Source organism: Python bivittatus, unplaced genomic scaffold (genome assembly GCF_059951505.1).
Source record: "Python bivittatus isolate LINGU-HERP-01145 unplaced genomic scaffold, Pbiv_v1 ctg000070_np1212, whole genome shotgun sequence".
Lineage (NCBI taxonomy): Eukaryota > Metazoa > Chordata > Lepidosauria > Squamata > Pythonidae > Python > Python bivittatus.
In genome coordinates, this window is record NW_028277034.1 from 696,150 (window position 1) to 711,792 (window position 15,643).

Consider the following 15,643-nt stretch of genomic DNA (forward strand, 5'->3'; position numbering starts at 1 on the left):
GCTTATCTTCATCTGCTCAGTGCCTGGGGTCAAGAACTATCTTAGAACTTGAAATCTCTCCTGAATTTCAGGTAGAAAGATGACCTCTGGAACGTAGAATTACCACTGAAAAGGAAGGAGAAATATGGCAGGGATTTGTAATATTGCCTGACCCCAAAATATTTTAAATGGTCCCAATCTTGTGAGGTCTGAGATGAGAGAGCCCAAGCTTTGTGAGATGTATATGAATGTTATACTCTCTTGCCCCTCGTGTCAAATTGTCTGGTGTGCCTGAAATAGTACAGTCACCAGCATTACCCAACATGTGATTTCAGACTATTTTTACAGGATTTAGTATTGGAAATTGAATTTGTATAGAATGTTGTTTCTGTAACAGATCAGTTCTATTTATCTGCATTAGAGCTATAAGTATCTATTCTATGAGTTGGATATGGATTATTTTTTCCAGTGAGTGAAGGTGGAGGACTTTTCACTTATTAGCACAATATTAGCATGGAACATTAGAAAAAAACTCACAATATTCAAGGTCTTTATATAAAAAGAGACTGTTTTTTAATAATTGATTTACAAATAACTGTCTTGGCCTCTCTGCGTGTATGGAGGGTAAATGTGCACCCAAAGAGCATCCTATATGTGTTTTTTTCTGTTTTCTTTTGATTTCAAAATCTCCCAGGGGAAGGCCTGCTTCAGAGGGATTAGTCCCCAGAGCCCCCAGCTGGCCTAACAGAGGAGGACCTCCTAGACAGTTCTGGGTCTGGGGAGGGGTCTGCCTTAACCCTTTGCTATCAGAGTCCCACAGCTGCTGACAGCAAGAGATGACTCCACACCTGCTTGTCCCAACATCTCTTTTCTTGGCAAGCTAGCCAGCCTTTAGCAATAGTGGAGGCCATTGTCTTTTACATGACCTCCTGACAAGGTAATTCATATTATTGAAATTCAAACAACATTCAGTGGAAACAAACTGAATTACCCCTGCATTCTCCATCTCTTAGGAAAATGTTATTCATCCCTGATACTCGGGCATTAATATGTTTTACAAATACATAGCTAAAAGATACCTTAAGAACATGGAAAAAGTGGGAACAACTTCTGGCCTTTGATATTACAACCTTCCTACTTATGTTTTAATACATCTAACAAATATGGTCAATAAAAAATGAGGCAATTGAAAACTTCAAGGATTTAACCTTGATGGAAACCCTGTCTTTCTTGAATATATTTTACAGAATAATCGGTTACAAATTCCAACATACTTTCAAATGAGGCATGCATAGTTACTTCCTTCTAAGCTCATGAAATTTTACTAATTATGAGCATTAACAATATTTGAACACTGGAAATATTCACATCATTGAAAAACAAGGGAACCCTCTGAATATTAGGCAGGAAACCCATGTGCAGGAACTCAGCTTGATATCTGAACTTGACAGACCAACTTGCAGCTAATTATCAGTTTTCTTTTATAGCTACTTCTGCCAGTCATTAAGAGTTGACCATATAAATAACATTATTTTACATCAGTCAATATTCTAGATGGGATTGGAGGGATTGAAATCATATTACCAGTTTTGGCAGCAGTATCCAATGAATTATGGAATCTTAACCTCATAATCTTAATGTTTCCTCTATTGTCTTTGCACCTTTTTTCTGTCTTTCTGATGGCTTCCTTTGTGTCTGTCACATTTTTTTATTATAAGATTCTTTGGCAGAAATCTCCCTGCTACTTTTTTATGGTTCCAAGATATGCACCAAGGGAGCAGCAGCAATAATAATAACAACAGCAGCAGCAACAGTAAAGGAGTTGTGGCTCGGAACAAGACTGCCTTATGGTCGTCTAATGACTTCAAGGGAGATTCACTCATATGCTGTAACTGAACAAATACCCCCTAATCGTTGCAAAGAGATAGCATATTCCAAGGCCCGTCAGAAAAGATTCTCCTGTAGAAAAGAGCCCTACCATTTCCCTTTCCTGCTCCCTCCTGTATACCATGGTTCCTGAGAGAGCAACTTGGGTCACTATTAACACACCTGATGTTAAAAAGGAAGCTTGTGCACTGGTCCCACCAAGCCAGGTTTCCCAGCTGCCTTCCTTCTCACATCACCTCCATCCTTCTAGGGATCCCAGCTAGTCGACAGGCTCAAAGACTGTGGGCTTTGCTGTGCCTGGAAAGGGACAGACCCCAACACAGGCAATTACAGTCAACTCCTGCTGCCTTCTGCTTCTGGGAATTAAGGACACTGAATATATGTGCGATCTGCATCACATACTGTATTGTTCATATACATACCTTTTTTTTTTTAAGTGGGGATATGATTTCTTTGCCTTTCACCAGAAGAGGACAGAATTTACAGGAAATTTAAATTGCTATTAAAGAGTGAAACGCACCAAACTGAATAAAAATCAACCAAGGGATATTCAAACTACTTTCCTTTAAATTCTGAATTTATAAAGCAAAAAAAAATTTTTTTCCATAAACTTCTTTTGAGAAAGAATACAGTGAACTCTGTGATGGGGGTTTTTGGCAGGGATATCTGTAACAAATTGCAAGCAGAAGGGTTTTTCTGAGCAATGGGAAGGGTTGGTGGCAAGAAATAATGGTGCCCCTTCATACTGGAATTGGAGCTGACTCCAGGGGCGGAGGCTGAAGAGAAGGGAAAGAGATTAACTCATTCATTTCCTCCGTAAAGAAAATACAGTCCATAATAAGCCCAACAGACACAGCCCCTGCGCTTTGAAGGTGGCACAGGGCCTTGAGCACAGCCTTATTCTCTCTGGGGTTCCCCCACCATCACCCCCCCTCGGAGACAACAGCCAGGGCCACCAACCGCCGCCTGCCAAGATCCATCTCAACCAAGGACAGATGAAGCAGCCTTTCTCCTCCCCCCAAGGCATTATTCTGGGCTAACCAATGGCACAGGTAATTTAAAACCTCTTCTCACCTTTCTGGATGGGCAGGGCACCCTTTCTGTCTACTTCCTGAATATCTGCCAAAAGCAAGGTTTGGGGAGGGCGCTGAATCCGGGAAAGGATGGGCTAGATCCTCAACCCATCTTGACTTTTCCTATTCAGTTCTGGGTTTTCAGCACAATCCGTGAAAAATCTGTGCTGCACATGTAGGATTACAGGCCTAATTTAAATGGTGTTTCCCATTTTTACCAGAGACTTCTTTCATGTAAACACATTGTGGGAGATTTTGTTTCCTGTGTAGCTTTAATTGCTAATAACTTGAGGTTACAAGTGAGATAATGTCCCTATTTCTCTTTTCAAATCCACCTCCTTCATCCTGAATTTGGTATCAGCTTTCATGTTTCCTCCTTCTAACAAAACTAGAGTAAAATGAACATGCACTCTGCCTATTGCACAATTCTCATCTTATAAAAAAGTGTTTTAAAAGGTATTCAAATAAACCTACTTGATCCACACATAATAAGGAAGTACATAATCATTGATGAAGATAGACCAGACCAGGAAATCAACTCCACAGGAAGACTAAAGCTATTTTTATTGAGATTGGCTAGAATAACAGAATCTTGCAAGTCTGATTGTGCTGAACTTCTTCCTCTTCCTGCTTATAGTTCAATGAGCTCTGTCTGAGCCACTTCTGAATGATATCTGGCTGTTGTGGACTTAAAATAGGTTTTATGCCTTGTCGCCTTGGCAATGATGCCGGCATAACTCCAACAAGGTCATCTTCCTGAATCTCTACACATCCAGACCCTGACAGGATCTGCATTCCATTTCCTGCCTGGCTCAGGGTAGAGTTACTTAACTGAGGATAATTCACATATTGAGGATACTTCACCCTGTATTGATGGGTCACCTCTCCCAGTGGCTTCATGTAGATGTTAAATGGTAGGGGGAGAGGACCTAGCCTTGAGGGCACCTCCCCACCCACCACCAGTGGCTGGAACTGTCCATTCAGGAAGCAGGAGGACCACTGTAGGACAGAGCCCTCCACTCCCAACTCTCAGTGGGGTCAGGAGAACCATGCTTCCTGTTAGCAAAGGCTCCTGATAGCAGCACTCCCTCCATCTCTGTCCTGCCAAAGGTCACTGACAAAATAGCCAATGTGCATACCATCCCACCCCAGACCTGAATATGACTAAGGAGGAGAGATTCTCCATTCATCCAGCGATTTCAAGGGAAGGTTGGAGACTGGTTAGTAATAGAGCTCCACTATTCCAAATCACATTCCAGATTGTAGGCCCAATTTTGGAATAACCTGGGAAGGACTAGAAATAATGATCTGGCTCTGTGTATCCCTAATAATGAAAACAAATACTTTGAAATAGCTTTTCAAATAACAGCTATGGACATCTCTCCAACGGTGAGAATTCATGTCGTTCTCCACTGCTGGGTTGAAGACTTCCCCACTCCCACCCCCAACAGAACAGCTCTCTTGGCCAATTTCAGCAGATGCTACGGCAGAGACGAAAAACTGCTTTTTATCTGCCTGAAAGGACACAACTTAGGTGTTCTCGTGGGCCCTAAGCAGGGCTCAATCGTGTCCATATTGGGATTTCCACCACCCAAGCTCTAGCCCTCTGCCAGCTGCTAAGGAATCCAAAGGGCCCTCTGAGGGCCCTCAGAGCCAAATGGTCAAGAGCCAATAACAGCTGGAGCTTCCAGTCTGCTGCCAAGTCTTTGATCAAAAGCTTATAGTGCCTGCCAGAGATGTCTGCCACATACCAGTTCTCTGTCGATATGTACAGCTTCATCTGGGGAATCTTCTGCTTGGATCTGTCACCCACAAAATGAAAAAAGGGCTTTCCTGTGTATCTGCAACACTCTGGATAAATGTGTTATCTTGTTGGGCTGAATCACGAAGATACACCTGTGAGTTAAGGGTCAGTATGTTACTAGCAATCATTTTTCTTTTCTTATTAAGATTCATTCTTTGCCATTATGATGGAAATAATGTGGCAATGCCCAGTGAAATCTCACAAATTAGAGGAATAGCGGAATAAATGATTCAGCAGTTGGGAACATGGTCTAGTACCACATACCTCCTTCTGCATGATTAGAAAAGGAACCCGTTAGGCAGAAGTAGGGGAAACAGAATTGAAAATTGTATAACTATCACAGATCCAAGGATTAAGCCATTTTTGGTACTGAAAGTTGATGGCCACTAGCAAAATCGAAAAGTAGCTTATTACTGATAAAGCTGACTTGACTTTACTGAATCCTCTGAGGGTGGCAGATCGTGATTGGCAGAGGGGCGATCATGTGAGGCAATTGGGACTTCGATGGCTGGTGTGGGTCTTCCAGGCTGTGTGGCCATGTTCTGGAAGTTTTGTTTCCTAACGTTTCACCAGCATCTGTGACCGGCATCTTCAGAGAGCAGGAGCACAGACAGGAGCAGTTCTCTCTGTGCCCAGGATGATATGACCCTGTATTTATAGAGATCTGAGGGGGGGGATTGGGCATGTGTGGTGGGGGGGTTAGGGGGGATGTGGGGGGGTGTGGGGTTTGGGTTAACGAGTGGCTGCTTGTTTTGGTGTCAGAATATGTGTGTATCTTCCTGGGGATTAGGCAGGGTTTTTTCTTCTATTGAGTTGTTAACGAGTGGCTGCTGGGGGTGATTAGTATGTTCATTGTGTGAACTGCTCACACGTCCTGGTGGTTGAGCTGAGTTCGTTGACCTTTTGCAGGCTGTATTTTTCAGGATTGGTAGCCTGGTTTTGTTGATTTTTAGACTCTCCTCTTTTTTATTGAAGCTGTGCTGGTGTTTCTGAATCTCAATGGCTTCCCGGTATAGCCTGGTATAGTGGCTGTTGGTGTTGTCCAGTATCTCTGTGTTTTCAAATAGGATTTTGTGTCCAGTGTGCTTGACAGCATGTTCAACTACTGCAGATTTTTCTGGTTGCTGTAGTCTGCAGTGTTTTTCATGTTCTTTTATCCTGGTCTGGATGCTGCGTTTTGTGGTCCCGATGTATACTTGCCCACAGCTGCATGGTATGCAGTATACTCCTGCGGCAGTGAGGGGATCCCTTTTGTCTTTTGCTGATTTTAGCACTTGTTGTATTTTTCTGGTGGGTCTGAAGATTGTTTGGAAATTGTGTTTTTCCATCAGTTTTCCCATGCGGTCTGTGACCCCTTTGATGTAGGGCAGAAATACTTTGTTGGTGGGTGGCTGTTTTTCTTCTTCAGTCGCATGTTGTTTTCTTGGTTTGATGGCTCTTTTTATTTCATTCTTGGAGTAGCCATTCGCTTGTAGGACCCAATTGAGGTGGTTAAGTTCAGAGTTTAGGAATTGGGTTTCACAGATCCGATTGGCCCGATCCATCAGGGTTTTGATGATGCCTCTTTTCTGGCGTGGGTGGTGGTTAGAGTTTTTGTGTAGGTACTGGTCTGTGTGGGTCGGTTTTCTGTAAACTTTGTGTCCTAATTTGAGGTCTGGATTGCGTATGACCAACGTGTCTAGAAATGGAAGCTATACCAGGAAGCCATTGAGATTCACAAACACCAGCACAGCTTCAATAAAAAAGAGGAGAGTCTAAAAATCAACAAAACCTGGCTACCAATCCTGAAAAATACAGCCTGCAAAAGGTCAATGAACTCAGCTCAACCACCAGGACGTGTGAGCAGTTCACACAATGAACATACTAATCACCCCCAGCAGCCACTCGTTAACAACTCAATAGAAGAAAAAACCCTGCCTAATCCCCAGGAAGATACACACATATTCTGACACCAAAACAAGCAGCCACTCGTTAACCCAACCCCCCCCCCCCACCCTAACTCCCCCCCCCCAGATCTCTATAAATACCCACAACAGGATCACATCATCCTGGGCACAGAGAGAACTGCTCCTGTCTATGCTCCTGCTCTCTGAAGATGCCAGTCACAGATGCTGGCGAAATGTTAGGAAACAAAACTTCCAGAACACGGCCACACAGCCCAGAAGACCCACACCAGCCATTGTATTCCGGCTGTGAAAGCCTTCGACAATACAATTGGGACTTCGTTGGCAGAACTAGTAGCTAGGTAGAAGACTGTTGAAAGAAAACTGTTTAAGACATATTTTAGAGGCATGCAGTTCCTTGAATGAGTTGTCCATACTCTGAACAATGTCACCCACTTTTCTCAAATCCTTCCCGGATAAAGGAGGTATCTCTAGAAGGGTAGAACCAGGTTAAACAAGGAGATAGGACAGTTCTGTAAGAAAACACTTCAGCTGAATCCTGGGACTGTCTGCTCATTAACCCTCCAAATCAAACTTCTGCCTTCTGGGTTTTTCAGGTTGATAGTGAAGCAAATGCAGCTGAATATTTTGACCTGTACAAAAAACAGCTGCATCTCTTCTATGGGAGCTATCATGATCCTTTGCCTCGGGAAACTTTGCAGCACCTGATGGGTTGTTTTGGAAGTCCCCCCCCCCCCTGTTGGCCATTAGCACACCAAGCTGTAGAGACTGGACTTCTGGGCAGCTTCTGGCACAATCTCATTCTGAGCTGCATAAATAGCAACAGTTCTGACAATGAATGCACCCCACTTCACTTAGCCTGCCAAAAAGGTGACCTTGAATGTCTGAAGGAGCTGAGGGAGGAGCGCCATGCCCATCTTGATCTTACAGACAAAAACAGAGAAACTGTCTTCCACTATGCTGTTCAAGGGAAAAACCCAAAGGTTATGGAGCTCCTGGGCAAGAAATCAACTGCTGCTTTGAACCATCTGAATAATGAAGGGCAGATCCCATTGCATCTGGCCGGCCAGCTGGGCAAAGAAGATGCAGTCTTCTCTCTTCTTAAGGTTCATGCCAAGTGCAGCAACTTGGGAGCACTGAGCTATTCCATCCACACTGCTATGAAGCATTCTCAGAAAAGGTGTGCAGAAACCCTTCTTGATAAAGAAATCAACCAGATTCAGTTTCTGGACCGGCAATATGGTGCTACACCCCACTGTTGGGCCAGAAGGGCAGAGATGACCCAGTTGCTTATTGAGTTTGGCTGTGAAGTGGACACCCTCAGGGCAACAGGAGAATCAGCCCTTCACATTGCTGTGTGGCGTGGGCATTTTGATTGCTCAATGGTTTTTGACACATGGAGCTATACCCAACACTAAAGGATGGCAATACACCACTTCCTCTCACCATGCAGCAAGACCACACAGAAATGATCAAGGCCCTTATTGTGTTTGGAGCAGATCTGGATATCCCGAATGATTTAGAGGAGACACCTGGGTTGGTGGCAACCAGGACAAGCAAAGGTGCCAACCGGAAGGTTCTTTTAGATCTGCTGAATGTTATAGGGATTGAACGCTGCCATCTACCTGGCATATCTACCTCATTGTTATCCATTTCCACCTTCCCAGAAAGACCACCCGCCCCACGGAGTTCTGGCCTAGAATTCCAAGACATCATCCATATTTCAACAACTCTTGGCAACTTGCTGAAGAAACCAGATGTGGTGGACTCTGCCCCTGAGAAGAGCGGAAACCAGGACTGCCTCCTGAGCTGGATGGTGGGGGTGTCCAGGGCATTGTGCTTATCCAGTTTCTCATTGCTACAGAGAAAGCTGCAGGGCATCCCTTCAGAGAATTCTTTGACTGGCTGACAGGGACAAGTAGAGGGGGAGTTCTGGCCCTGTCTATTGTACATGAGAAGCCCATGGACTACATGCACCGTACATATTTTCGCGTGAAAAGTGAGGTCTTTCGAGGGTCATGGCCCTATGAATCCAAGCGTCTTGAGAATTTCCGGAAGGAGTTTGGAGAGCATACCAAAATGACAGATATCAAGAATCCCAAAGTCATGTTCACAGCAACACTATGTGACCGACAACCTGTTGAGTTCCACTTGTTCAGGAATTACAGTCCGCCAGAAGGAAGAAACAAATCCCGTTTCAGGATAATAGGCTCATTTCAACCAATGACCAAGTCAGAAGATCAACTGGTATGGCTGCTTCAGTGGAGCTGCTCCAACGAATTTTCGGCCCATAGGTTGGCTGCTAGCCAACAACCCCACTTTGGATGCCATAACTGAGAACAATGAATACAATAAATCTTTAATCCAGAAAGGTCAAGGTGACAAGGTGGAGAAGTTGGGAGTTGTTGTCTCTCTTGGAACTGGCAGAGCACCAAAACTCCCTGTGAGTTCTGTGTCCCTCTAACTCTTGGGAATTGGCCAAAACTGTCTAAGAACTAGGTAAACTGGTGGTGGACTGTTGCACAGATGCAGATGGACCATGGTCATGCAGCAGCCTAGTGTGAATGCTGTGATGAGTTGTATGTATATACTCGCAGAAGTAGTACTTAAAAGTTTGGATTTATTAGCAGATTAATTATGAAGACCAACATAAGCCATATGTCTGTTACTTTATCTTAAGCCTCTCATTGTCAGGAAGCCAATGAAAAATCCTGGCAACTAATATATGTATTAATGAACAGTATATCTTCGTGAAATGCTGTTATTCCAAATTTTTATAGTTCCTTTTTCCATTCTGGATTTGGATACTCTGTTTGGAAAACCCTTATATAAGAGAGATGCTATCTGAGGATCTCCAACCACTAGGTAACACCATCCACATTGACTTCTACTGAAATAACACGTCAGCCAAAATTAATATCCAGTGTAATAATTTTAAAATGGCTGTATGCTAATTTCTGTTTGTTGCCTTCCTAAGAACTCTTGAGTTACACCGGAGGTTGAAGTTCCTTAGAGAGCATCCAGGTAAGAAGGGATTTTATGCTTTCAAAAACAGGAGATCAGCCATGACATGTTTGTTTGGTACAGCAGATCACACAAAATCTATGACAGCCTAACCCAGCCAGAATCTCGTCCTGCATTTCCTCTAATACTGTGACTTTGTGACATCAAGATAAGCCGTTGTTCCTCTTCTTTTCCCCACCTGCTTTCTGTAGCATATTTTCTGATGGAGAGATTTGAAAACTTTCCCAGAATTTCCACATGTTTCTGGTCTGACAAAGTCAGTGCTGGGTGCAGATTCCTTTCAAGCCACGTTCGTGTTCTCTTTCCAACATGTGTACCTCTTTTGCTCTCCCCATCATGTTCCTCACCGATGGAGTTGCTCAGCACTTGTCAGGATAAGACACTAATGATCCGGGCTGTCTCCTCTTCAGCAACGGAGCAGACCCTGGATGAGGATGAGATGCCCTCTCCAGGAGAGTGCTGAAGAGAACTCCAAACCCACAAGTCATCTCCAAAACACAGCCATCCATCTTACCTTCTCCCCTGCTATTCTTTGAACATTCAGCTTGAAGAGGAATGCATAATTTACCGATAAAAACCTTCATTATGTAACAATCTTTCCAACAAACGTAGCAGTATTGCATATTTTCATACATTAATGCCAGGCCCATCAGCATAATCCATAAATAGCTTCCACATGTTTTTGAAGAAATCTCCCCTGTTCTGTATTTTATTAATCACACTCCCAAGAGGTGAAATTTGAGTAAAGTGAGCTATCCATCCTGCCTCTGCTGAGAGAGTCCCATCTTCCCAGTCTGAAAAATTCCTCTTTCTACCATTCATCTGATCCACATCTCAGCTGCCTCCCTTGAAGATCAGATGGACTCGCAGCAACCAAAGGGTTTGGAGGGGACGTGAAGGCAGCATTCCTAGGCCACACATTTACGAACACCTTTCCATTTAAGACATGTGCAAACACAGCCATCCCAACTGTACATGGCTTCACCACGACAAATAGGCTGCTTTCAGACCTGACCCATGAATTTTCCATAGAACTCAACACAGGCTGTGTAAAATATTAAAACCTGCATTTTTCAGTCATGCCTTTACTGCATTATAAGAGGAAACCAGATCTTTTCTCACTGACTTTCAATGTAATTTCCCCCCAGTTTGCAATTCCCCTGTGGTCATTAAGTGTGAAAGGCATTAGTATCAACATTTATAAAAAGAACTTTATTTAGGTGAGGGTTGCATTTGATTTTTCCCACCAGTAATATGAAAAGAGAACTGTAAAATCATAATTCAGCACCAAGGGACAGAAAGCCCTGGTGTTTCGATTTTGACATAAAGCCAAGGGCTTGCTGGCCACTCTGGGAGGTCAGCCTCTTTCTTCTCCTCAGTCCCTTTGCCAGAACCCCGGGAAGCAGTAGCAGCCACAAGCGATGCAGGTCGGGAGGAAGACTTGCCTGTCCCATCCTCTCCTGGAGGGTCTCTGCCTTGATCTGACTGGGGGAAGGGGGCTTGCACAGCTGCTTTTCATGAAGAAGGAACCCTCCATCAAGGAGCCTCCACACCTCGGGTGGCTTTGTGCATGGGTCTGCTGCCTCTTATCCCCAAAACAGAATGGGCGAGAGCAAGAGGAGCACAATATGGATTGAGGAAATCAGTGAAACACATCCTGCTTCACTCATCTCACATTAAGCAGGATGTGCTCAGAAAAAACACACACAATCTAATGAAAACCTTCTCGATCTTTAAATAATCACTCACTTTGCTTTGAGTGTGATCTGGTCTGAAGCAGACCACCAAAATTTTTTAAAGACCTTTGAACAGAACACGTTCACATCTTCAAGCACAATAAAGCCAAAGACGCAGAGGTTTTCAGCTAGTAGCACCTAGGCAGTCTCAGAAGTTTCATTTGAAAGGGCTCTAGAAAATTGTGGGGAACTGAAGGCAATTTGCTGGCGCAGGGCCTTTTCACCCGGTGGAGACAGGGCCCTCTGCCCAGGGCCCTGCCAGAGCTGGCTTGAACTGGCTCACAAGAGCCAGCCGGGCAATGTTCTGGAATTTTGTGAGCTGGCTGAGAGCAGAGCTGAGCCACAACAGCTGGCGCACCAAGCAGCTGTTTGGCAGCTAGCAGCGTGGCGCAGCGGTGGCAATGGAGCTGGCAGTGTCGGTGAGGCCTGGAGGCACTGGAAAAGTATGTGGTTTTTCTTTTTGGAGAGCTGATTGTTTAACATTTACCAGCAGACCACTGCCTCCACCCATCCCTGAGTTGGCACAAAACTTTCTCTCCCATCTGCCTCTGGGGCACCTATTCCAAGCCACTCCTTCTAGGCCAGGGCTGGCTTTTCTCTCACTCTGCCATTGCCAGCACCACCACCCCCCGCCCACTGCAAGGGCTCCTCTCCTTCTCATGACCGTCCACTTGGGCACCTCCAGTGCAGGTAAGACCAAGAGCCCTGCATGGGGAGGGGGGGCAAGGGGGGCAACTAGCTAGCTGTTAACAGTACATTCTCATTCATGGTCCAAGAGACCACTTTAATGCCGTACTACAGAAACTAGGAGCTTATTGTGTGCCATGAAAAAGTGTAAGACATGAAAAATTTGTCTTCAGATCATACCTAGAATAGGAGACTGGGGCAACTGAAGAATTTGTAACAGATCCGAAACTAAGGAGCAGGTCTTGTGACTTAAATTTGTTGACTGAATCTTTGATCAAAGTTCAATTGTTCCAAGCATCAGAAACAGGAAAGACCTGCAATGTTGAGTAAGAGAGGTTGCCTCACCCCTAGAAAAAAAACCTGACCTCTGCTGAGCAGCTTAAGTTGCTCACCCACAAGTGAAAGTTATGGGACACACTCTTTGATCTTGGCCATCATCCCAATAAACACTGATGGAAAAGAAGGAGGCCAGAAATGTCTGTGGCCCTAACAAGGAAACCAGCAGCAGGCAAAACATTTGGAAACAGGACAGAGTATATGCAAAAGCAAAAGAAAGTAATTCCATTTTTTTCCCAGTTAGATGCCAGATTTGCTAGTACAAACAACTGGCAAACTAAAGGGCATCTTTCTGTGTTTCGGTGGGCATTGGCTGGAAACATCACACAACAGCAAAGAATCTTGAAGAAACATTCTGTCCAGGGCAACTCCTTCTCTGCCCTGCTGCTCGAGGGTGTTTGAGCCAACTCTAAAAGGTTGGGGCCTGATTGCCGTGTTTGGCAGCGGGGCTGGGTTGGGGCTCAGTCTGAGCCAGGGCCATCGCAGGCCTTGATGGGTCCTTTCCCTCCTTCTGGCCCTTCCCATCCAGGCAGGGAAGGTGAGCCCCCCAGGCTGGCTGCTCGGTGGATGGCTCCCCTAGGGCTGGCCTGCCCCTTTTCAGAACTGAATCCTCTTTGTTCATATCTGTTCTCTTCTTTGCTTGCCTAGATGCTTGCCCTCATACCCCCACCCCTGGCTCCTTCCTTTGACATGAAAGCAAACCCTTCCTTTCTTCTCCCCCCTGCCAACCTTTATCAAACCATCATCAATTTGATGCTTAAAGCAATGGGGGTAACTTGTTTCTTCATTCCTGTCTTCCACATGAAAACTTTGTAGCAAGGAAGGACTGATGGCTCAGCTCCACAAGAGCAAAATGTCATTCATGGAAGCATCCTGGTTTCATTCCAGTGTGCCTACATTACAAATGGAAGATTCAGAAAGAAGGAAGGGAAGCTTTGCAGTACAGTGGGCAGGTTTGGGAAGCCGAAACAGAGCAGGAGATGGGAAGGTTGAATGCAGGGATGGACTTCCAGAAGGGGTGGGAAAAAATGGGGCAAGGAACTTTCATGGACTTAACAGGCCATCCTTGGATCAACCATAAGATAATGTTTTTGGAAGGGCACCTACCACCAGTGGAGACAAAACATCCCAGGGCTACATAGCTGCCTGGGCCAGAACAGGGTCTCTCTCTGGGTCAAAGGGAGCCCTGCAGACCCTTCACTCAGAAGGGCTTCAGGCAGTCATCGGCCGAGGTTCAAAGCCAGAAGAGGGACCGCATTTGCAAGAGAGAGAAGCAAAGCGGCAAGTGGGGATCTGCTCCAAGGAATTTTTAAAATGTATAGTTACGATGAACATATTACACGGATCACTGTCTTTTATTGTTTTCGCATTTTGTCTCCCTCGCTCTCTGAATCTTGTTCCTCCCTGCCACACAGCCTGAGGCGGGCCAAGTCTTCCCCGCTGTTGGCGCTGCAGCTGAGGGGCCACTCTCGGGCCTCCTGGAAGGGCTCATTAAGAGCTGAAAAGGCTGCCTTTAAATCCTGTTCAAAAGGCAGAGAATTGGGACCAGACGCAATCCCAAGAGAATGCCTTATGGAGCCCGTCAGATTAATTTGGGCACAATGAGGGAATCATATCTTTCCAGTTAAATAGCATTTAAAAGGCCAGTAAGCCATTCACTAAATCATGATGCTTTATATTCAAAGCATGGAGTGTGTGTATGTCACAAAAGAGTATCCCAATTTTCTCAATCCAGTTGTCCAGTCTGGGTTTCTCTAGGATCCTTCATATCTTTGCAACTTCCTTTGCACACACTATTGTCAGATGGTTTGAAAGCTTTCCTACCCTTGTGTCATCTCCTGGGTTCACCTCATGCTGCTTTTGATGATGAACCATAGCGGGAGAAACCTGTGACACCCCAAAAACCTTCACTTTGCCAAAGTAGTCCTGTTCAAAACCCAAGCCTTTGTCTTGTTTTAGGGCAAAAGAACGTATAGGACTTTTCCCTTTGACCTCCTTTCCTTCCTTTTGCACCTTCCCCTTTCAATGTTACTGGAAAAGCAGGGCCAGACACTGGATTGTCAGGAGAAGTGAGAAGCAGATGCCAGATGCGGAACCAGGAAGCTGGTACCTGACTATAAGCAGATGCTTGCTTGTGCAAGCAAATATGTTAGAAAGACAAAAGAAAAGGCTAAGAGCTCATTCCATATATGGAAAAGAAAGGGGAAGATCTAACAAGAAGGGGAATTATGGCATTGTGACTCCCAAAGAAGCCTAAAAGAGGAAGATACCTGCAGAATGAGGAGGCAAACAAGCCATGCTTGGTCTCTCAGGACAGCCCTTCCACTCCACCTGCCCCTGCCCTCAAGAGACTGAGGAACTATGAAGGGACTTGGCAACAGATACTGGGATCTCCATCTCAGAATTCAGAAAGGAAACCACCCCACTGTTATAGATCTTTCACTCCCCTTTCTCCCTTCCTTCAATCAGAACACGGAGCTTTGTAATCATCTACCAAACTTCAAAGGCTCAATTTTGGAACTTCTTAACCAAGTACAGGTAGTTCTTGACTTACTTACTTCAACTTCTGGGAGTTGAAGTCCACACATCTTAAAGTTGCCAAGGTTGAGAAACAATGGAGTAGACAGTCATCCTTGAGGGCAGAAAACCAGTAGGAGGCTACCAGTCCCTTGGTACCAATAATAAATCCAGAGGACAGGAAACTGGGGTCCCCAGTCAGAAGATCATGGGGTATGGCAAAAAAAAAAAAAAGAAGTCAAGTTGGCAGCCACAGTTGTGCCATCAAAGCTGTACCTGTCTCAGAAGATAATCAATAGTTAGAGATTTGCTAAGGGGCAGAAAACTGATGGGTCCCAGTAGAGAGCAGAAAAGCCCAGGGAGGTGTTTGCGTACAGACAAAAGAAGGGTGACATATTTGCCTTAGCCCAGTTGGGCACAGCTCCTGCCATCCCAAGCACCTTTGGAACCTGAGAGCACAAGGAGCAGCAGCCATGATGGGCCCTGCCCCTACACCAGTGGCGACCCCCGTGGGTGCAGCTGGAGAGGACTTGCTCTGGCTGTTTGTTTCCTGTCTTGACTTTGGGTTCTATCTTTTAGATGAGTTTTTTTTTTCTGGCCAACCTTGTCTGGCTTCAGAAGCTTAAGCAGGCCTGGGCTTTAGATGGGAGAATTCCAGGACCGTAGGCGAAACTTTCATACTGTTGCCAAGCAAAC

The 15,643-nt window shown here is 45.0% G+C and overlaps 1 pseudogene; it reads left to right on the plus strand.

Annotated features, from left to right (window-relative positions):
* The first annotated feature begins 4,310 nt into the window (after nt 1-4,310).
* On the plus strand, nt 4,311-9,211 carry LOC103066313 (85/88 kDa calcium-independent phospholipase A2 pseudogene; annotated as a pseudogene).
* The last annotated feature ends 6,432 nt before the right edge of the window (nt 9,212-15,643 follow it).